Raw genomic sequence first — 24,879 nt, 5'->3', positions numbered from 1 at the left:
GTATCAAATGATGCTTGCCTTGGTCTGCATAAACATGGTCATCTTCTCATTGCTTGGGACATTTTAGGGGAAAAAAATCAACTCATCATGAGAAACGGTGCAGATGGTATATTTGGCATCACCAGCCTGCATAGATCAGAAATGCATTTTATTTACATGACTTTGTTTGTATTGTGACCATTTATCTAGGCCCTTGCTCCCATTTAACCTTTTGAAGGGTTGGGAAGGAGTGAGCCATTTTGCCCTTGGGATTGGATGGAGCAAGTCCCTTATACAGACGATGTTTGCATTTCCTCCTACCTGCAAAACACTCATTTCTTACAGCATCAGAAAACATTTGGTTATGTTATCTCGTGGGTCCAGGAGGAGTGTGGAGTGTGCCAAATTTAAGAGCTATTGCCAAATGCCATGGTTCGCATTATGTAGACAGCACGCCAGTGGCACTGGTGCTAACTAGTTGTAGATTCAAGCTCTGGCCTCAAAGGCAGAGGATCGCCGTTAGTCATTTCCAACTGGGATCATGGCCTTTGCCTTTGGTTAAGAGACATCTTTGTGTCTGTGCACAAAGTGTGGCCTGTAGGCACGGCTGACTGACCACTGTACCTGACCTATTCCGGGCTGGGACGGTGAGCCCCCAAAGTGGTGCCCAAAGGGCCTCAGACCCCATGGGTGACTTGGAGATGATGAAAAGTGGTATAGTGCCTTAGAAAGGGCCTTGGAGAACTTGGTGCTAGACCTGGGAATACCACCTCCTGGGGCGAGTCACCGGAGTTCTCATCTGTAAAATGGGCACAAGTTGGGGACTCGAGCGATGGTTTCCTCATCTTTCCACAGGGATCATCAGAGTTGTTAATGATGGCTTAGATGTTAATGATGGCTTAGTTAGTGCATATGAGACACTGGGCTTCGGAACTGGCACCAAGTAAACTCTCGATGGAAGTTTTTATTATTATTATTATCGTTATTATCGATATAAGCAGCTTGCTTACTGTGAAGAAGGAGCTGCTGATGTGCTCTGTGAATGGGCAGAGCTCGGCTGGCGTGAGGAACGATTGCTTCCGAGGAAAGGAAGGGTAAGTTCTCCTAAAGCCTATCTGTCAAAGCACATTTCAGCATGACTCCTTGGTTAAGTGTCCTAAAATTTTTTACTTTTTTTTTTTTTTTAAGACTTTATTTATTTATTTGAGAGACAGAGAGTGCAGGTGAGAACATGAGTTGTGAGGGAGGGGTAGAGGCAGAGGGAGGCAGACTCCCCACTGAGCAGGGAGCCTGATGTGGGGCTTGATCCCAGGACCTGAGATCATGACCTGAACCGAAGGCAGAAACTTAACCCACTGAGCCACCCAGGCATCCCGTAAGTTTTTATTTTAATAAGTTAGTTAGCATACGGTGTTCTATTAGTTTCAAGTGTACAATGGAGTGATTCGACACTTCCATACGTCACTGCTTAATCCCTGTCACCTATGCAACCCATCTCCCACCCACCTCCCCTCTGGTAACCAACAGGTTGTTCCTTTTTTTTGTAGTTAAGAGTCTGTTTCTTGATTTGTCTCTCTTGCTCTCTCTTTTCTCCCCTTTGCTCACTTGTTTTGTATCTTAAATTCCACCTATGAGTGAAATCATATGGTATTTGTCTTTCTCTGACTGACTTATTTTGCTCAGCATAACACCCTTTAGCTCCATCCATGTTGTTGCAAATGGCCCAATATTCTTGCCATAAGAAGCTACTGTTTATTTTTGTCGATTCTGGGGACTCTGTGCATGGGTGAGCCGTTGCTCTGATGTGCCGTGGATGAGTGAGGAGGTAGCTGAAGTGCTGGTGGGAATGTTCTGGAGCAGAACCAGGGTGGGGCCCGCTGCCTGGGCTGCACTTCCGGCTGCCTGTGAGGCGGTCACAGGGGGACCACCTGAGAAGGCAAGCATGGGAGCCATTGACCTGGAGGAGTGTCAGGACAGAGAAACGGCTCCCTTGTTTGCTTAAATCTGTGTTACTTCATTTTGTCTGTGAGCCTCGTGGTTCCATTCCACAGGCGTCTACGGCTCCGTCACTCTGCCGAGGCCCCACACAGAAGGGGCTGTGCTTTGAGGAAGCTGAGTGAAGTTCTCTCTCTCCTGGCTGAAACATGAAAAGATGGAAGGAATCAAGTCTGCCCTTGAAAATGATGTGAAGATGTGGGTGTACTAGAGCCTGTTATTTTTCTATAAGTGCATTACAACATTGCTTCACGAGGGAAGATTACCATGCAGTGTTGTCCACCAGGTTTTCATGAGGTGTCTTAAGTGTAACAGGAAGAGGTCCCAGATGCTCCCGATGACAGCCACTGGTCGTGACAGTGGTGTCTCAGAAGCTCTAGCACCACACACCTCACGGTTCAGGTGCCCCAGGTGTCCTACAAGGCCTTGTTGGCCCCACTCTGAAACACCCCCCCGGGGCCAAGCAGCAACTCAGTAAGTCAGGCCAGTCAACACAGACATATCTCACCTGCCTGGGGAAATTCTAGGCAGATAATATGGGCACTCAAGAGAAACTTAAGACTAATATAATAATAATAATATTACACAGTATTTGTGAAAGACTTACTAGATGCCAGGCCTTTTCATACATAAATTACATGTGTCAATTAAGATTAGCCTCACAGCAGTCTAGTGAGATAGTTAGCATTATGATCACCATGTTCAGAGGTGGAGAAATGTAGCCTTTGAGAACTTAAGTAACTTGGTCAAGAGCATAGTCAGAAGGGGCAGGGCTGGGATTCTACCCATGCTGACGGACTCTGAGCCCATTAAACCATATATCGGTGGCCCTACAGACTTGATTTAGAAGTAACATGTAACTTTCTTTTTCTTCTTTTTTTTATGATTTTATTTATTTATTTATTTGAGAGAGAGAGAGAGAGTATGAGCAGGGCGAGGGGCAGTAGGGCAAGCAGACTCCCCACTGAGTGAGGAGCCTGACTTGGGACTCCATCCCAGGACCCTGAGGTCATGACCTGAGCCAAAGGCAGACGCTTCTTGGACTGAGGGACCCAGGGGCCCCCAAAAGTAACATGTGGCTTACAAAAGAAACAAAGTATTGAATTAGGGGAATATCTGCTTAAGGTGTTTCTTTAACTGATTGCATTTTAATTTTTGGCCTGACAGATTTTTTTGTTATGGGTATAGGTTTAGTGAAAACTTAGTAAAAACTATGCAAAATAAATCTTACAGCTGAGGCCACGGAAGGAAGGAGGGAGGGAGGGAGGGAGGGGTTTGGGGGAAAAGGAAGGAAGAAAGAGAGAGAGAAAGGAAGAAAGAAGGAAAGACAGGAGACTAATTAGATGGTATAAATCAAAACTGTGCACATTATTATAAGTTCTCCTATTTTCTTTCTTTATGCTTCCTGCTTCTTTATAGTGTGCTCTCCTCAGAGAAGTGAGTAGTGGCTAATAGTGCCCCAGCACTGGGCCTAGTTCTGTGTCCTCCACGGTGGGGGGCTCAGGGGGGTGCAGAATCACAGTAAAGAAGGAATGAGGTCTCTCTTCTCCTGTGTGCAGCTCCACCCCAGGCACCAAGGGGAAAGCTCCGGTAGACATTCCCTTTGGCCTGGAAGCAGAAGCGAAAAACAGCCAGCCTCTCTCCTCACCCAGTCCCATCTCAGGGGCTCCGATGTGCTCAGCTCTCTGCTGTCCTCTGGCCTGGCAGACAGGAGGCCTGGGGAAGATGGGGGTTTTGCAGGCCTCCAGGGGCACGGCCTGGATCCACACCGGCCACCGGCCACCGCCACTCATGGGTAGCAGCGGATGTGGGAGATCACGCCACCATGGAGAACCCCTCCTGAACCCTGAGCCTCTCCCAGCTCCCCCTGCAAGGCAGACCACAGTGAGGGAGCCGAGGCGGCCACAGGGCAGCAGAAGCTGGTGGCAGGTGTACAGACACAGAGCTGAGAGGCTGAGGATTGGTGGTGGGGGTGGAGGTGGGGTGCCGGGGCGCCTGATCTTGGATAGCACTTTGCAGAGGGAGTGGAGAGTCTCCAACATCCTAAAGGGTTGCAAGTGAGACGAAAGGGGAGAGATCTGCTGGAGAGAAAGAAGCATGGTGTGCACGGGTCCCGGGAGAAGGGAGAGCAAATGGGAGGGAGGCACCCAAGGACAGAGGCTTGTCTCCTGAAGGAGTGTTCAGCGGCTCCCGTGGAGCGGGAGGTAGGCAGAAGGAGCCCATCTCATCTATGTGAAAATGCCCAGGCCGTGACAGCTCTCAGGGCTGCAGAGTTAGAACTCTCCTAAAGTGCTTTGAAACACAAGAGAAAGTAGTATCCACCTTCCGAGTGGCGAGTGGCGGCCGCACAACCTGCTGCGCCGTTTTCACGGTTAATTGCTGCCTCTGGGTAATTGACTTAAGGAAATGGAGAGCTTCTGTGTGCGTTTGTCCATTCTGACTTGTAGTACGATTTTTTCAGGGGCGCTCTGGACTGCCTCTGTCCTCCTAAAATTCATGTGAAGCCCTAATCCCCAGTGTGACTGTACTTAAAGTAAAAGGAAGTAATTAAGGTTAAATAGGGTCCTTAGGGCAGCATCTTGCTCTGATAGGATTAATGGCCTAATAAGAGATACCGGCGAGCGCCTGCTCCCTGTCCATCAGGTGAGACCACAGCAAGAAGGCTGCCGTCTGCACGTCTGCCTCGGGAGAGAGCCCTCCCTAGGAACAGGATTAGCTGGTGCTTTGATCTTGGGTTCCCCGGTCTCCAGAACCATAAGAAAATAAACTCCTATGTTTACGCGTGGTCTGCGGTATTTTGGTATGGCAGCCCAAGCGGTCTAAGAAAGGAGGAAAAAAAAGTGCTCCAGATATCTGTAAACCCAATCTCCTTTAGGCTGTGCTCAGAGAAGCTTGTAAGCTACTCTTTGTAAAACCTTGGGAGTATGCCCCAATAGCCCATCTGAGCCCCAAGGTTTGTATTTGGGAGGCCGAATTTATTTTGAAAAGTCTGGATACATTTTGAAAATGGAAAGTGCTGTATGGAAAGTGGCACTATTAAAGCAGCGAATGAATAGACGAAGAGAGGAGAAACCTAAAAAAGAAAAAAATTCTATGGAGAGGAGAACGCTTAGACCAACTTTAGTACTGAATATTTCCTTTTAAAAAAAATTCATGGGTCCTAAAACCAACTCCAAATGGAACCATATAAACCAAACACTAGAACCTGGGGAATTTTCCAGCGAGGGAGAACATTTTGATAATATTAGTAATTTAGTTTTCTCATAAGGAAATAAAAAGGAAATTAATTCAATGATTTGTTACGAATAGTTACAAAAATGTACAGTTTCAGAGATTAGTGGGGATGGCAGTTCCTGCTGGAGGCAGCAATTTTCTCTGTTGTGCTAGAGGGGATGAATTATAATATTTTATTTGTGTTCGAGGTGGAAGAAGGGAATGGGAAGCTCTCTGGCTCCTGTCCCCTTATCCTAGACAAAATACATACATATAGGGAATATATTTCCTGTTTTCTTGCCTTATTGCATTTGTTTTCTTTTTTCCCCCCTTGTTAATATTTGCTTAAAAATTTTCCCATCTTTATTGAGATGTAATTAACATATAATATTGTGTTCATTTAAGGTGTACTACATGATAATTTGATACCTGTAGATATTGTAATAGGATTACAACAGTAAGGTTACTTAACACAGACATCACCTTATATAGTCACTTCTTTGTGTGTGTGTGTGGGGTGTATGTGTGTGTGTATGTGGTGAGAAATTTTAAGATCTGCTCTTTTAGCCACTTTCAAGTATATAGTATAAGATTGTTAACTATTGTCACCATGTTGTACATTAGATCCCAGATATTATTCATTTCAAAGCTGAAGGTTTGTATCCTTTTACCACCTTCACACATCCCCCCTCCAGACACCCCCATCCTTAGAAACCACCAATCTATTGTTTCTATGAGTTCAGTTTTTTAGACTCTGCATATAAGTGAGATCATACAGTATTTCCTTTTCCCTGATTTATTTCATTTAGCATAACACCCTCAGGGTTCATCCATGTTGTTGCAAATGTCAGGATTTCCTTCTTTGGCTGAATAATATTCCGTTATATGAATGGCATATATATAGATACACATACAGAGAACTCACATTTTCTTTTCATTCATCTGTTGATAGATACATTGTTGTTTTCATGTCTTGGCTATTGTAAATAAAGCTAAAATGAACCTAGGGGCACAGAGAGCTCTTCAAGATTGTGATTTTATTTCCTTCTGCTATATACTCAAAATAGAATTAATAAATCTTATGGTAGTTTATTTTTATGGTTTGTTGGTTTGTTTGTTGGTTTTGAGGAAGCTCTGTACTGTTTTCCAGAATGGCCGTTCCCATTTATATTTCCATCAACAGTATACGTATATTCTTTTCCCTTTATATCCTGGTTAGCACTTGTTACTTGTTTTCTTTTTGATAATAGCCATTCTAACCTATGTGAGGTGATGGCTCCTTGTGGTTTTGATTTGTATTTCTCTGATGATTAGTGATGTGATGAATGTGGTAGACCTTTCCATGGACCTGTTGGCCATTTGTAGATCTTCCTTGGGAAAATATCTTATCCCGATCCCATTTTCAATTGGCTTATTGGGTTTTGTTTGTTTTTTGGAGTTTGTTATTGCATTTGACTTCCTTATATATTTTGGACATTAACCTCTTATCAGATACATGGTTTGCAAATATTTTCTTCCATTCAACAGATTGCCTTTTCATATTTTATTTCTTTCCCTGTACCAAAGGTTTTTGGATTGATAAAGTACCACTTGCTTATTTTTGCTTTTGTTTCTTGTGCTTTTGGTGTCAAATCCAAGAAAACCATTGCTATAGCCCATGTCAAGGAGCTTATCTCTCCCTACCACCTTGTTTTCTTCTAGAACTTTTGTAGTTTCAGGTCTTACATTTAAGTCTTAATCCATTTTGAGTTACTTTTTGTGAATAGTGTAAGTTAAGGGTCTAGTTCATTTTTTTTTTTTGCATGTAAATATCTAGGTTTCCCAACACCATTTATTGAAGAGATTGTCTTTTCTCCATTGAGTAATATTAGCTCCTTTGTTAAATACTAGTTGATCATATATGCAAGGCTTTATTTCTGGGTTCTCAATTCTGTTCCAGTGACCTGTGTATCTGTTTTCATGCCTATTTTTTTTTTATTACTCTAGCTTTTTGATGTAATTTGAAATCAGGAAGTGTGATACATTCAGTTTAGCTCTTCTTTCTTAAGATTGCCTTAGTTATTTAGGGTCTTTCATGTTTCCACATGAATTTTAGGATTTTTTTTTCTATTTCCATAAAGAATACCATTTGAATCTTTTTTTTTTTTTAAAAGATTTTATTTATTTATTTGAGAGAGAGACAGTGAGAGAGAGCATGAGCAAGGAGAAGGTCAGAGAGAGAAGCGGACTCCCCGCGGAGCCGGGAGCCCGATGCGGGACTCGATCCTGGGACTCCAGGATCATGACCTGAGCCGAAGGCAGTCGTCCAACCAACTGAGCCACCCAGGCATCCCCCATTTGAATCTTAATAGGGGGTGTACTGAATCTGTAGATCACTTTAACTAATATGGATATTTTAACAATGTTAGTTCTTCTAATCCATGAACACAGAATATCTTTTCATTTATTTGTGTTTTCTTTAGTTTCTTTCATCAGTTTTTATAGTTTGAGAGTATACAGATCTTTTACTTCCTTGGTTAAATTTAGTCCCTTACTTTTTTTTTTTTTTTTTTTTTTGTGAGGGGGGATGCTATTCTAAATGCTGGGGTGGGGAGGTGTCTTTATTTCATTTTCAAATAGTTCCTAGTTAGTGTATATAAATGCGGTTGATTCTTGTGTGTTGATCTTGTTGATTAGAAAAGGAAATGAGAGCTGCAGATAAGCAAATGAGAGATATCCAAAGAAAAAAAGAAAGAGAGAAACAATCTGTGAAAGATGTTGCCAAGAAGGGCCAGAAGGATGTCTACATGGTTCCAGCTAATGAGATGATAGGTCAAGGAAGGTCGTGAGCATTCTTTATGCATCCAAAGCTCACATGAACTCTGTGCTCATGGGGACAAAGAACCAGCTGGTGGTCTGAAAATGGCTGGTTCCTTCCCTGCAAAAGAACACAGAAGTGATGAAGGCCACTCAGAGTCTTGGAAAGATCCCATCAACCCAGGGCACCATACGGGAATTGTCCATAGAGATTTCGAAGACTGAGATCATGGAAGAGGTAGTAGAAGATACTTTTGAAAGCATAGATGTTCTGGAAGAAATGGAAGAAGGAGCAGAAGTGGAATTGATAAAGTTTTCGTTGAAATTACAGCAGGAGCCTTTGGCAAAGCGCCTCACAATGAGCCTCGTATACTTCTAGAGACCAAACCTCCAGGAGGAGTAGCTGCCTTAGAAGATAAGGAGTAGGAAGAAGCTTTGGAGGCCATGCAATCCTAGCTGGCCATGCTCCACAGTGTGGGGCTACCTGCCTGGGCCATCAGACTCTTCTGGCTCGGCCATCAGATCACCTGCACTCCTCTGACAGAGCCCCCTTTTATGTGTCTCTTGCATTACACCTCTGTGATGAGGCATTACATTCTGGAGGAGGCTCTTTGTTAAAATCTCTTCACTCTCTGCAGAGGTTTGGAGATCTAAATGAGATTGTACTTCTAAGAGGTGGTTTGATAAATGCATCCTTTTCAGGAGTATAAACAGAAATATTTTTTCAGGGAAGGGCAGAGAAATCTGTCTCCTCTCAAAGCACTTCTGATGAGGACTGTACTTTTTTTGTTGTTTGGAAACACTATATAAATTGATTTTAATAAATTTCTGCCTTAACACAGAAAACAAGTTTTTAGAGTTTTTTAGATATAAGATCATGTCATTTAAAGGGAGACAATTTTACTTCTTCCCTTTTGTTGGATGCTTTTTATTTCTTTTTCTTGCCTGATTGCTCCGATGTTACCTTGATACCAAAGCCAGGTAAGTCCTCTGGCTGGGACTTCCGGTGCTGTGTTGAGTAGGAGTGGGCACCCTTGTTCTCTCTGCCTGATCTTAAAGGATAAACTTTCAACCTTTCACCATTGAATAGGTTGTTAGCGGTGAGCTTGTCGTATATGACCTTCTTTATGTTGAGATATGTTACTTCCATACCCAATTTAAGAGTTTTTATCATGAAAGAATGTGGAATTTTTAAAAATTCTCCACCCCATCTATTGAGATGATTATGTTAATGTTATCTCTTATTCTATTAATGTAATATATATCACATTTATTGATTTGCATTCATTGAACCATACTTGCATTCCATCGATGAATCCCACTTGATTGTGGTGGGTGATCCTTTCAGTATGCTGTTGAATTCTGTTTCCTAGTATTTTGTTGAGAATCCTTGCATCTATATTCACCAGGGGTATTGACCTGTAGTTTTTTCCCCCTGTATTGTCCTTATCCGGCTTTGGTACCAAGGTAATATTGTAGAATTATGGCATGAATTTGGGAGAGTTCCTTCCTCTCCAGTTTTTTGGGAGAGTTTGAGAAGGATTGGTGTTAATTCTTCTTTAAATGTTTGGGAGGATTCACTAGAGAAATAATCTGGTCCTAGTCTTTCCTTGAAGGTTTTCAAAAACTGATTCAATCTTTTCACTTATTATTGGGTGTAAAGATTTTCTGTTTCTTTATGATTCAGTCCTACCAGGTTGTATATTTCTAATAATTTATCTATTTCTTATAAATCATCCAATTTGTGGCCTAAATTGTTCATAGTAGTGTCCTATGATCTTTTGTATTTCTGTGGTATCAGTTATCATGTCTCCTCTGTCGGTTACAATTTTATTTGAATTCACTCTCTTTTTCTTGGTTAATCTAACTAAAAATTTGTCAACTTTATCTTTTCAAAGAACTATTAGTTTTTTTTAAAAATCTATTCTATTTTCCTATTCTCTATTTCATTTGTTTCTACTCTAATCTTTATAATTTTCTTCCTTCTGCTTACTTTCGTCTTAGTTTTTTCCTCTTTTTCTAGTTCCCTGTAATGTTAAGGTCTTTTTTGAGATCTATCTTTTTTCTTAATGCATGCATTTATAGCTATACAGGTGACTCCCCGTTTGGCTTGGTTGACTTGGGTGGACAATTATGCTACTTATGACAATAAGAGAGCAGACCTGAAGAGGGGGATTTGATCAATGGAATTGTGTACATATTGTTTGGAGGTGCTTGTGGGATACCAAGTTGAACTGTTTTTTGTGCATCCCATAAGTTTTAGTATATTGCCTTTCCATCTTTGTTTGACTGAAAATATATTTTGATTTCTCTTTTGATTTTTTTCATTGACTCATTGGTTGTTGAAGAGTGTGTGGTTTAATCTCACTGAATTAAATGTTCTTTCTCTGTGCCCATGAGATAAACAGATGGCAAATATCACTTACAGGACACTTGCTATGTTGTATGTGTTTGTGTTGTATGTATGCATTTCTTTATGTTTGCTCCTTGGAGCCAAGAGTCTAATTTTTAATTTTTATGTTGCTAATGGTTGCACGATGCTTAAAAATGAGTTCTGGATGGCCATATTGGTTTTTGGATTTAAAAATAAGGGGAAAACTGTAACAAGTTTATTACTACAGGGAGACAAATAGATTTGAAACCAAATATGTTCATTGAAGGCATCGTAAGAAGCCTATGCAAGAATGCAAAAAAGAAAGGTGATCAGTTCTAAATGATGGGTGGTGGCACGGAAAAGATTCAAAGAGTAGGTGATTTTGAAGATAATTTTAAAAAGATAAACAGATGTCGGTTTGCTTGATAGGGATAGGGGAGGAGCGGTTAGATGCATTGCAGGTAGAAAAAAAAAAGTTGAGCAGAGACATGGACCATAGTGGTATGAAGCAGCATTGTGAATGACAGAGATGAGAGATGGGAGGAATTTGCTGTGATGAGAACAAAAGAGGTAGACTGAAGTTTGGTAAGAGAATATTCTAGAGAAGAGTATCTGTATGTCATGCTAAGGAATTTGAACTTTATCTCAAGGACAATGGAGGTCTGTTAGAGGTTTTAAATCACAAGTGATATAAGTAGAACTACTTTTTGTTTTTGTTGTTAAGGAAGATCTCAGTTGATGATTGTGTTTAGGAGGGTTTTACAAGGTTAAGATCAGAGTGGACAAGTGTTTTAGGAAGAGGGAATAGTGGGGAGCATGTGGGAAAGCTAGAGATCAGAAAAAGCTTGGTTCACCAAAACAAGACAGAACAAACCAACATTTAGAGCAGAGAGCCCATAGTAGGGGACCAAAGAGGAAATGATAAGGAGCTGCAGCAGGGGGCACAGAAGAAAGGAGAGTGACACCGGAGAAGGACAGTGTGGGACACTGGCTGGATATGCAGACAACGGATGGGGCTCAGGTGACTCCCCGTTTGGCTTGGTTGACTTGGGTGGACAATTATGCTACTTATGACAATAAGAGAGCAGACCTGAGGAGGGGGATTTGATCAATGGAATTGTGTACATATTATTTGGAGGTGCTTGTGGGATACCAAGTTGAGATGGTTCCACAGGCAGTATGTAATTTAGGAGGGGGTTTGAAACAGAAATGACAACATTGGTGTCAGCAGTGTCTAGACCAGGAGAAGTTCAGGGAGTGAAAAAGGTTATCTAGGGGAAATCTCATTCAATGTATTACAAAATACAAAGAGCACTAATAATAAAATCCTGGGTAGAGAGAGGATGTCAACATTTAAGAAAGGGGCAGGAGCCAGAGAAGAAACTGGTGGATTTCTACATTTCTGACTAAGAAGGAGAGAGAGAGAATAATAAGAAACCAGAGATTCAAAACCAAAATAAAGACCTGAAGGAGTTTAAAGTTTACAAATCAACAAAGGGGACAGGTGGCAAGTGCAGCAGAGGTAAACACTGTCTGGGAAGAGAGGATGGAATTGGATGAAGAAGGGGTAAAGGGGTAGATCTCATACTGGAGGGCAGATAGAGGGACCCATGAAATGGGAGGAAAGGGAATAAATCAGAGAGAGGGTAGGGAGGGCGCCAGAATTTGTTATAGATTCAACGATGGGGATTCCTACCTGTTAACCCATATTTTCTCAGTAAAATAAGAGTTAAGTTCTCTTGTTGAAAGAAGGAGGGGTGATGGTTGGAAAGAAAGAAAGAAAATTGGAAAAGAGGCAGAATAGAAACTTTGGGAATCCGGAGAGGACCTGCTCAGGTATAAACATAATCATGAATTGGAGGGTCCCATGGAATCCCATGCGTCTCCTCACTTCCCTGAAGGAAGACATGTTTCTGACTGTCCGGAAAAAGATAGAAATTTCCAAAGTACATGAAATTGTCCAAATAACGTGTGAAACAGAAACTATACCTTAATGAAGTGTGAAAATCCACGAAGTTTTTCTATCAAAATGACAAATACAAGCCAAGCCAAGTAACATGAGCTATGCTAGGATTGGGATCACAAATGCCCAAAGATCAAAGACAAGAGAAACAACTAGCATGGACTGTGGATAAAAATCGTTGTTATGATACCTTCCATCCTAACTAACAGACAAATAAAAGCACTCCAAGCCTAAGAGAAGATAGATTACACTGCTATGCTGGTAACTAGATAGGTTTGCAGGCTATAACTTTGGGGTGACACAAATTTAAACAGTTTTGAGTGCTTAGCAACTCAGCCATAAGAGCAGTGTCAGATGGTAGATGGCCGGTTTGACCCAATGCTGAGAGTTTTTGTATCCTATGTAGCAGAAGGACAGAGCAGAGGGTCCTTCCCCGGAGAAGCAGCTGAGTCCTAAGTGGAAGGCCAGTGTCCAATTAAAAAGAGCATTGGATCAAAAGCTTCAGCTTCCTTGTTGCAGTGAAACAGACAGTGTTCTGGTCAGCCTAACCAGGGCAAAAAGATATACATTAAACATTAATCATCAATTTAAAAAGCTGTTCATAATCTAGTAATAGAAATGTACAATCTTGATATAATTTAAAATTTCTCTCGAGACAAACAGCTAATACGATAAAAGTAAAATAGCAGGAACATTTTTTTTTCTTTTTTTGGAGCAGTCTTATTAAAGGTAAGAGCAAGATAAAAGATGACATCATAGTTATTCACTTTACACTATTCTGAAGTTACAGCCAGTGAAAAAGAGCAGAAAACAGAATTATTGGAGAAGAAAGAAAAATTATTATTTACAGACAATCTGATTGTCTATCTAGACAACCCATGAGGCTAAATTGAAAAATTATTTGAACTAGTTAGGAGTTTAGAAACATGGTCAGTTATAAAATTAATATATAAAAAGTTTAGTACATGCTAGAATTTTACAAATTAAAAAGCATAATAAAAAATTCCTGCTCACTGGAGTACATAATCTAAAATATCCAGGATTAAATTTAATAAAAGTTCTGCAGAAGCTACACGGAAAACAATTGGAAAATTTTACTGAGGGACATTAAAAAAAAAAACCCTGAAATAAGTCGACACTGCTGTTGTATTCATTAATGATAGAATATGGCAGTATAAAAATATTGTTAGTCCCCAAACAGATGTGTTAATTTAATGTGATTTACATACAAATCCCCAACTGTTTTGTGAAACTACTTAAACAATTATTATGACTTTACCTACACATGTGAGCTTCTTCTCATAAAAGCTAAGAAAAAACTGGAAAAAAAATGAGAGGAAATTTGTACCACCAGGGAGCTAAAAATTATTTTAACTGTACATTTGTACATCATATAGACCAATATAGAGCCCAAAATAAACCCTAGGGTAATGAAGAACTTAGACTATGCTAATGTTGACATTAAAATTGGTGAAAAAAGGATTGATTATCCATTATGTGGAGCTAGAGTAAATGGTTAGCTATTGAACTCACACCCGCCACTCCACCCGTGTAAGCACCTGTCTGGATTTGCCAGGCTCCACCAGCTTCTGTCGCTCCTGTCTGCCACGCAGGACATACAGCAGTTCCAGGACCCAAGTCGGACCCAGCTGAGTCTATGGCGTAAAGCATCTCAGAAGTGCAAACCTTGACCGTTAAAGAAAGGAGATAGTAGATTCACTCTCTCTACTCATCCTCTCTGCTCCATCGGACTCAGGCATCGGCTCTGTTAGCCTGTCTTTCGACATCCTACATGACTGAGCAATGACTGTGTTTTCCTGGGAAGCCATGACCAAGCCTTTGCACCACCTTTGATTTTCTTTCTGTCCGCCCTTCCTCATTTTCCCTTTCTTCCCACTCTTGACGTGCTGAGATCCCTCTCCTGCAAAACTTTTAACATATAAGCTTTTCCTGTTTTGCAAGGAACTGGGGCTAAGACCCAGTCTTTCTTTGCACTGTGTACTAAAATACATCACAGATCTAAGAGAACATTACAATGTAAAAACTACATAAAAGATGAAAAAGAAAATTTTAGTTTGTCTATAAATGTGTACGTTATTGAGGTGTCGAAAATCTTTTTAATGCAAGAATTTGACAGGTATAACTTTCCAAATTTTAAACTTCTGCAGATTAGAAATACAAACAAAGCTAAATAACAACAAACAAAAAATATTTGGAATGCCTTTGGCCAAAACAGATTAACATATTAAATACTGGTGTAGGTTTATATGTAAAGAGTTTTCACAAATAAATAAAAACATGTCTCATTAGAAAAATAAACCAAAGCTTGAACAAGCAATCCACAAAAACGAAACACGAATGATCCAAAAACATATGAAAAAAATATTCGGGCTTACTGAAACCAAGGAAATACAAATGAAAACAACCATGATTTATTGTTTTCTCTGAGAATATTTGCTAAGATTAAAACCAAAGGCAGTTTCACAAATCTGAGAAGGTGCATCTGTACTTTTGCAAACTACTAGGAGGTCTGTAAATTGCTACTTTTTTTCTGGCAGTATGTATCAAAAGGTTTAAAAATGTTCTTATCCATTAGACCAATAAATCCAGGTATAAAAATTTATGCCAAGGAAATAACCAGAGGTCTAAGACTTACGTGGGAGTACATTCACTGCCACATTTATAATAATCAATTGGAAACAATATAAACATCAAAGAAAGGAACTGTCTAAATACATTTTTATATATTAATAAGGTGGGATTCTCTGCACCTACTTCAAATTATGGTTTTGAAAATATGGAAGGTTCTGGAAAAATGTTCTCAATATAGGCTGGAATATTAAAAAATGCATATAACACTAATGCAAAATAAACCTTTAATTAAAAAAGAAAACAAAGGACTTATGCAATATGTGCAACTCTTTTCTCTCCTTTCACATCTTCTCCAAGACTAAACTAAACTAAACTCGACAAGAATTAGAAGCACAAACATTAAAAAATTAATGGTGAGTCACTCAGTGGCTTTTTTTAAGAGTAATTTTTGCTCTCATAATTGTAAGATATTATTTTTAAATGATTTTGGTCCTGGGATAGAGCCCCATATCGGGCTTTCTGCTCAGTGGGGAGCCTGCTTCTCCCTCTTTCTCTCTCTGCCTGCCTCTGTCTATTTGTGATCTCTCTGTCAAATAAATAAATAAATAAGATCTTTAAAAAAAAAAAAAACATAAGTTCACATCTTTGGGACCTTGAGGCAGGCAGATTCTTTAGGACATAAAAAGCTCAAACCATCAGGAAAAAAAGGTGACAATTGGATTTTATCAAAACTTAAAGTTTTGCTTTCAAAAGATACTATTAAGAAATGAAAAGGCAGGCCAGGTGAAAGAAAAACATTTTCAACACATGTATTTAACAAAGAAATTGTATCTAGATTATATGAAGAACCCTTATAACTCAAGAAGAAGAAAACCTGATTTTGAAAATAGACAAAAGATTTGAATACACGCTTTATAAAACAAGATCTGCAAATGGCTAATAAGCACATGAAAAGATGGTCAAAATCATTTAGTTATTAAGAGATATCACTACATAGCTAAAATTTAAATGGCAAGGGGTGCCTGGGTGACTCAGTTGGTTAAGCAACTGCCCTGGGCTCAGGTCATGATTCTGGAGTCCCAGGATCGAGTCCCTCATTGGGCTCCCTGCTCTGCAGGGAGTCTGCTTCTCCCTCTGACCCTCCCCCTGCATGCTCTCTCTCTCACTCATTCTCTCTCTCTCAAATAATAAATAAATAAAATCTTTAAAAAAAATAAATAAATGCTAATCATACTAAATGCTGACAAGGATGTGGAACAAAAGTCTCACATATTGCTGTGGAGATAGAAAATGGTGCCACTACTTTGGAAAACAATTTCTTTAAAAGTTAAACATGTTCCTGCCATACCACCAACTGTTCTATACCTAGGTATTTACCCCAAAGAAATAAAAGCATATGCCCACAATGAAATATGGTGCACAATGTTCATGACCATGTATTTGAAATAACCTCAAACTGGAAATAATCCTTGTCCATCAACAGGTGAATAAATAAGCAAAGAGTGGTACATTTCTACTATTGACTATTACTCAGCAATAAAAAAAAAAAAGAAAGTAAATTGCTGATATATACACCACTATGGATGATTCAAAGTAGTTTTACTGAGTGAAAAAAGCCAAGTGCAAAGGACCACCTACTGTGTGATTATATTTATATAATATGCTGGGGGATGAAACTGATCTAAAGTGGCAGGAAACATCAGTAGCTGCGTATGGCCAGGAGAAGAGGGAGGGATGGAGGGTTAAGGGACACATAGTAATTGTGGGGGATTATGAAAATGTTCTATATGTTGATAGTGGTGACAGTGCCATGGATACATCCAGTTGTCAAAACTCAGTGAATTGCACACTTTAAATGGATATAGTTAATATATAAATTATGTATAAAGAGAGTTGATTTTTTTTAATTTTTTTATTTTTTTCAGCATAACAGTATTCATTATTTTTGCACCACACCCAGTGCTCCATGCAATCCGTGCCCTCTACAATACCCACCACCTGGTGCCCCCAACCTCCCACCCCCCACCCCTCAAAATTCTCAGATCGTTTTTCAGAGTCCATAGTCTCTCATGGTTCACCTCCCCTTCCAATTTCCCTCGACTCCCTTCTCCTCTCCATCTCCCCTTGTCCTCTATGCTATTTGTTATGCTCCACAAATAAGTGAAACCATATGATAATTGACTCTCTCTGCTTGACTTAAGAGAGTTGATTTTTAAAAATTTCCTTCTTGAGTTCCTTGCTGGATGAAATCTATCCAATCTTGATTACTCCTTTGCTTATTGTCTTTTCTTCCATTTGATATTTTATTATTATAATAGATTTAGAGCACAATTATAATAGTTTGTGTGTGTGTGTGTGTGTGTGTGTGTGTGTGTGTGTGTGTGACAGAGAGAGAGAGAGAGATGGGGGTAGAACTGAGGAGATAGAGACTGCAGATTCCAAAATGCTAGAGTATTTTTGGTGGTGAGGAAATTCCAGTGACGTGGAATCCAGAATCCAGATGGAGGCATGGGACTTGGAGTAAGCTGGAACACTGGGGAATCTGAGGTGGACACATGAGAGTCTGAAGTAGCCATGTCTGATGACCTCAAATGTTCTACATCATGGAGTGACATGAGGATCCTGGATGGGCAGGTAGTTGAGGAGAGTAGAGTATATGATCACGTCACGGAGAGATAACTAAAGGATTCAGTTGAAACAGGAGAGGGTCAAGGGATGAGCAGAAAATTCCAGACCTTGAGGAACCCTCTCCATGCTCTCAGTAGGTGTTCTTCTAAGATATGTTTGAAGGACAGCGTGCTGCTGACCACTGATTACCATCCCCACTTCTCAATTGCTCACCTAAATCTCATAAACATTTGGCAAATGTCTAGACTTTCACTGTGGAGAAAATGGAGCTGCTTCTGCCCTGATTATTGATAGATCTTTGTCTGACTTTCTCAAGCATCACTGATGGGACCATGATACTCGTGATGGAGATCCATTTCCAGCAAGCAACATCCCTTATTAAAGGACTATGTTATTTTGCATATAATATGTCCACTAAAGAGCCTTTGTTTTTTGCTGGCATGGTCTCTGTACTTCTCCACTAAAAGAATCCTTTGTGCCTACCAAGTAGATTGTGAAGTTGGAACAGCAGCTGAGAAGAGCCGTGCCAAATAAATTTTATTCTAATGACTTTGGTCTGTATCATCAGTCTTAGATAATTGTACTGCAGCAGGTGTGACTTTCTTCTGCGGGCAGGCTGTTAGAATACATGACATAATAATGCCATGATCAGTCTGATATAGCCCTCACCAGGGGTAAAGACGTAGAGGGTCCCAGGCTCCTATCCCTACTGTAGAATGACACATCAACACAGCATTTGGAGGTGAGCCATCAATCCCAAAATATATTATTAAACAATGTATTTAACAAAATACATTGTTAAAAATAACACCCAATGAAAACAAACATTTGGATCTTTGGGACCCTATGAAGAAGGCAATGAACAGATTATAAATGGCATCAGTTTCTGATGTTTTAATTTGGGGCCTCAGAATTTGACCTTAGGTAGCTGAATCATCATTGCATCATTACTGAGAGTATAGCAAGTTTCCCCTTCCACCTTACCCTTACCTCTGTTCTTCTAAAACTAGGTAGAAAATGCATGCATAGTATTGCTGAATGATACTTTCCAAATATTAGTATCCAATCACTCTGTGATTAATTGTGCACTTGATTAACCTTAATTGCCAAGATAGCAAAAAAGAACACTCTTAATGATTTTTTGATGTTTTGTGTTTGATCATGGTTGTGGAAGAACTAAAAAATATTGGTTTCAGGAGAGAATAATTAGCCAATTAATTAATTGAAGTCTGTTTATATTTTTATTTTCAAGGCATTTGTTGGTCTTGACTAAAATATTTTATTTTCACTCCAGTCATTAGAGCTCATAAAGGGGCAGTGGGGCTATTAAGTTGAGTGTGTAGCTGGGAATCCTGCTGAGCTGGCTGTGCTCTATCCACCCCCCCACTTTTTTTAAAGTTAAGAATGAGGTTGAAAATTCCAAAATACTAAAAAAATATCCCAAGGGCCTCTAGAGGCATAGGATCTGGGATACACAACAAAGAACTGGGCCTGAAAAGCTCTGTTCTGAGTGGTTTTATAAGCATTACACTTAATCCTCACAACTCCCTGTGGTAGGTTTTCTTATTGTCCCTATTTTTCAGATGAGAAAACTGAGGCATAGCGAGATTAAGTAATGTATGTGCATATTCACAGAGCTAGTAAGCGGGTGAAGAAGGATTTTTATCCCTACTAGGTGGGCCAAAATTCTTATGGGTGTATTATAATTAGTCTAGCAAAATTAGCTAGTATGATGTCCTTCCTACAATAAATGCTTAATAGGTGCCAAAATACATTCGGTAGTATTAATTTATTTGGGTTTCATAGTAAGACAAAATCAACTGATGTTTATAGATTTCAAGGTCTCAAGCCAATAGGAAATGATAACCCTTAAATCCAGTACAAGGAAGAAACTGAGAAACATGCCCTTTGTCCTTCCATGCTGATGTCAGTGTGGTTGATAGAGGACCCCTACTCTGTCACCAGAATTGCACTGGTGTGTGTGGTGGTGAGGTAAGGAGGAGGTTAGACCGCTCCCATCAGTCACATAGAGATTCCCATCTTGGTTCTTTGGTTTGTCCTGGCAATTTTAAAACAGCCCGTGAAACCAATCACATTGGAGAGGGAGTGGGCAGTTTCCTACCTGTCAGGCAACACAGAGGAAAAGCAACCAAATCTCTAGGCTGATGGCCTCCGACCGATGCTCACAAAATTAAGAAAGCAACTTGAACTGGCTACTTATTTTCTTTCAGACCCTAAACTCCCAGCTATTTTGTTGAAGGACAAACACTGAAGCTTGGCCCATGAATTTTCCTGTGTTACTGGGGAGAGTGGGGTGGTAGAGTGGGATGTGGGTTGTGGAGGTGGGTAAGGTGCACGACTGACTTGGTACTTCTTGCTTTTTTCAAGGTTCATCTCACTGAACTCTCTTCTAAAGAACCATCCTTAGTGGTGTATTTGCTAAAACCTCTAGCAGATTTACAGCTTCCATTAACATAATAATGAAAGATTTTTGGCCATTCTCTTATTGAATTTGGTAGCTTCTGTACCATCATTACATACATAAAGTCTGTGATATTTAAGCAGATTTTTGTTTAAATTTCGTTCTGCTTTTTAGCAATTTTTGTCTCTTGCTTATAACTTTGAGAGGACTGTATCAGGGCTTACATAGTTAATAAAAGCAAACTAAAGCAAATAATCACCTTCTAATACTTCTTTCAGCATATTCTAATTTTTTAATGGAGAAAATGCATTCTTAAATTAAATATGCATAATAAGGAATACTAATAATAAGAATAAAGTGGAATATGTGAGAATGAACCTAGTGTTGTAAGCAAATGCATTTGATTTGCTAAGGATAAAAGCTGGCTTGAATCAGTAAGAATCAGTGCAAAAAAGAAAAGCCTCATAATGTTCATAAATTGTCCATAATTGTATGGATTTTAAATATAAAAGTTGGCAGTGGCAAAAGCTAAAAGCCATTAGGAAGTATACCATTGTGCGGTGCACTAGGAGCAGTAAGTCACAATCGTATGAAAAAAAAAATCCCCAGCTAGAGTTTTCTAAAATTTTGATAACCATACTTGAGACTTATCTTGATGTTTACTACAATGCATGCATTGTTCAGCATGGCATGGTCTAATGCATACATGAATCATATTTGAAAAGAGCTACTAATTAACATGAATAGTCTTCTTCTGTGAAGGTCGTTTATTGCAAAGTTCTATTTCTTTCTTTCTTTCTTTTTTTTTTTTTTGCTTTTTTTTTTTTTTTTTTCCCTAGCTGAATATTGCTAAAGGAGCCCTCAACAACAGCCATTAGTTTAAGAGACTAGTCTGTTTTCTGCCTGGCATTGGGTTAGAGTTTTAAAGAGTCTTTTTCTCCTGTGAAGAAGCCATAAAAATAATATTTAAAAGTAAGAGGGAGGGGGGAAAAAAAAGAGAGGAAGAGAAGGGGAGAGGAGTAGAAAGACCTTTCTCTTCTTGAGCAGTACATCCATTCATTAAGTTTTATTCTGTCATCAGCTGTATTCTTTCATGAACTTCTTGTTACAGTATCAAAGAATTATTGGCTAAATTGTTAGACTTTACTTCCAAAGGGATTGATCGGGAGTTTTTGTGTGAAAACTGGGTTGGCCAGCACTTTCCTCAGAGTTACTGGGAAGGTCCTTGAAAATTTTTCCATGGAAGTAAAAACACTTTGGGACCAGGTTCTACTATGCACTAAAGGAACTTCTAGAACCTTCTACCATTTCTGTTTGGGATGCGTAGGGTGGGTTTTGTTTTTTTGTTTTTTTGTTTTTTTTTGGCTTAGATGTTTCAAGGAACTTAGCCAAGATGAAGGGATTTCTCAGGACTGTTGGGAAACAATATTACTCTGTGCTAAAAATCTCTCTTAGCTAAAGACCATCAGTCAGAGTTTTGCCTCCATTTGTCATAGTTAATTTTGTGTGTCAAATTGGCTGAGTTACAGTGTCCAGTTGTTCAGTCAAACGAAACAGACTGGGCCAACATAAATGTTGCTGTGAAGATGTTTTTTAGATGTGATTAGCATTTAAATCAGCAGACTCTGAGTCAAGAAGATTACGCTCAACAATGCGGGTGGGCCTCATCTAATCAGTTGAAAGCCTGCAGCACAGAAACAGGTTTCCCAAAGAAAAAGAAATTCTGCCTTGGAACTGCAGGGTGGAAACCCTGCCTGTGTTTGAGCCTGCAGATTTTGGACTCAAGACTACAATGCCAACTCTATCCTGAATTTCCCACCTGTTAGCCTGCTCTGTAGACTTGCCAGGCCCCACGATCCTGTGAGCTAATTCCTTAAAATAATCTTTTAATCTCTTTATCTATCTATCTATTTATCTATCATCTATCTACCTATCATCATCATCTCTATCCTATTGGTTCTCTTTCTCTGGAGAACCCTGACTAATCCAATAGACCATGTAAGTGAAACTGGCAGTAAGTTTATACTACAAAATATGTTCTTGACCTCTCAGAAGGGAACTGGGTTTGGGGCTGGGTTTATTTGAGACAACAAAGGAACGAAAGAGTCGATCACTTTGTGATTTTGCCTACACAATACCAGATAACCTATTTGACAAATACATATATTATTTTTACTGATCAATCTGGTTAAAATAAGTCCTTGAGAATTTGTCAAGTGCATTTTTTGCTGTCTGAAGACTGGGGAAGTGTCTAGTGGCTATTATTGGAATTGCCTGAATCACCCCAGCAAGGCTTGGCTCTTGGAAATATCAAGCAGCAGTTCTCACACTGACTTTGTAATGTACACCTCCTTATATCAAGTTTTGAACCGTGTAAGTGTTCTGAGAGATAACATGAAATAAAAAACATCTAAGAGGCCCTTTCATTTGTACCCAGTTGCCCCGAGGGTCTCACACCACTAGTTACCTCGTGAAAGGGGCACAAATATGGTGGGAGAGGGGGGACTAAACCCCTCAGATATCACCTTGCCCATCTTCCTGATACCCCCTTCATGAAGTCAGTGTACAAAAGTTAGGGTTTATTGATGGTTGATCATGTACAAGTGCCTTACTCAGTTCTGCCCCTGCCATTTAAGGCTTAAACAACATTTATTTATTTTTTGGAAGTCCAAGGTCAAGATCCAGTAGAGCTCAGTTGCTTTTGACGGCGTTCTTCCTGGCTTAGAGAGAACCACCTATTTTGTTGTGTCTTCGTAGAGCCTTTCTTCGGTGCGTGACTGCGGAGGGAAAAGACTCCATCCTTATGATCTCATTTAACCTTAATTACCTCCTAAAAGCCCTGTCTCCAAATACAATCCCATTGCAAGTTAGGGCTTTAACACATGAATTCGTGGGGGCAGGGACACAATTCAGTCCAGGACAATGCGGCACTCTGTTTTGTACTCAAGATATGTCTTTATTTGAGAACTCTCCTGGAGACTGCAATGGTGTGGGGGGTACCAGGCAAGCGTACCAATGTCTATACCGTGAAGCAGATTGTGAGAAATGTTAAAAGCCAGGGTCTACGGGACCGTGAGGGTTGGAGTGGCTGCATACAGCTGGGTGATCAGGAGACGCTCCCGAAGAAGGAGTCCTTGCATTAGGCACTGAAGGGGGGAAGGATTTTGGCCAGTGACAAGATGGAGATAATCTGCAGAGTAAAGATGGGCAAAGGCAAGCAGCGGGAGAAGAACCAGAATGGAAATGGTCAGAGAAGACAGGCTGGTCCAGGTTGTCTGGCGTCCACTCCAGTGTAGCAGGGACTGTGGTAAGAAAGGTAGACTGAGGTCAGAGAACAAAGGACTGACATTCCAAGGGACTTGTTGGGAAGGTATTGGTGAGCCACCAAAAACTTTTGCTTAGGGAGGTACTGGTTATTTTATAAACTTCCCTTTACTGCTACTGAACACACTGCCTCAAACATCTTTACCGGAAAAGTCTGATTTTGCCATTAAGAAACTGATTTGTCCAAAACCGGGCCGTTCCCCCTCCAGATGGAATCTTGCCCTCTCACAGAAACATGTCTGTGGGGGTAACCTGACAGGGGTTGGGCAGACCGGCAGGGAAAGGAAATGGCGAGGCTCCGAAGGAAGGAGTTTTCTCAAATGAATAGCAGAAAGGATGTTACAGTGTGTTTTCCTGTTTGGGAAGTTTAATTCTTCACGGTTTGCTTGGCTGTCAGAACGCTTCACATTTTTATTTGTGAACATACATGGTGATCATCTTTAAGACAAAAAAAATCTGATGGCAGGTCCCTTGATGCCCTTGTTCAGAGCAGATGTTGCAATCAGAGCGGGGCTTTCAATTCTCACCTCTGAGATGTTGTCAATTGCATTAAGAAGCATCTCTCCTCGTCTTCATGTTTTATATACAACTTATTAAGGTCATGTTGGGGAAAGAAGTTGAAAGAGACAAACTTAACAGATTTGTGGATTGCTAAGACAGAGCCGTCGTCTGCACTGATGTAATTACTCACAGCTCATGTGACAATCAAAATATATAAACTCAACAGGGGAAGAAACAAGAAAGATACACACACTCGGTTCATCAATATGGAACAGTTTTGCAGACCCAGAAGGTTCAGGAAGATTTCACCAGTACTTCGTGTGTGTGTGTGTGTGTGTGTGTGTGTGGTGGGGAGGGCAGCGAGGGAGGAGTAGAAGCAGAGAGGGATGGCGCGAAGAGTGTCTTCTCTTAGGAAATGGCAGGGCTCAAAGGATTATGGATCCCAAGTTGAGGAACGGAAGTTTTCGTCGTGGCGGGAAATGAAGTTCTCTTGTCCCGCTTCTCTCCGCAGTGAGCCCTTGTCTCCAGCATCTCTGATGTGGGGCCATCTCACCTCTCCTTGAACCCTCGCACAAGCTGAAGTTCGAACATTCCAACTGGTTGTTTGGACTCTGTTGGACACAACCTAAGTCTGCGTGGCAGGGTGAAAATTGGATAAACAGCCATGCTGACTCCAGGGAGAAATTTTTTTACGCAAACATCTGTTTCTTGAATTTGGCCAGGGTAAGGCCTGGGGGAAGGCGGAATTTCAATTGATGAAATAAGATCAAGAAGATGCTGCCTCATTTTTTTTTTCCCTGTTTCGGGGAGTATAAACCCTGGGTCCCTCCAGCATCACAGAGGGAGGAAACCCTATCCAAGTTTCCCCTGATACTAGATTTATGTCCAATTTCAGTTTAGATGAGATCATGTGGATGCTTTTCCTGGTACTTCGCGGGACTACAGATGTAACCTGCTTTGAAAGAAATCCCATGCACGCATATAAAAATACGGATTTAGAGTGAAGATGAACAGAGCAATCCGTAAATATCTACGAAGCACTTCCCGTGTGCCTAGCACTGGGCAAGACATTAAAACGTATTAAAAGAGTGG

The 24,879-nt window shown here is 40.3% G+C and overlaps 1 pseudogene; it reads left to right on the top strand.

The window, feature by feature from the left end:
* Nucleotides 1-933: 933 nt before the first annotated feature.
* Nucleotides 934-8,601, top strand: LOC125085549 (charged multivesicular body protein 3-like; annotated as a pseudogene).
* The last annotated feature ends 16,278 nt before the right edge of the window (nucleotides 8,602-24,879 follow it).

This window comes from Lutra lutra, chromosome 15 (genome assembly GCF_902655055.1).
Source record: "Lutra lutra chromosome 15, mLutLut1.2, whole genome shotgun sequence".
NCBI classification, from domain to species: Eukaryota; Metazoa; Chordata; class Mammalia; order Carnivora; family Mustelidae; genus Lutra; species Lutra lutra.
This window is presented reverse-complemented; position numbering and strand designations above follow the sequence as displayed.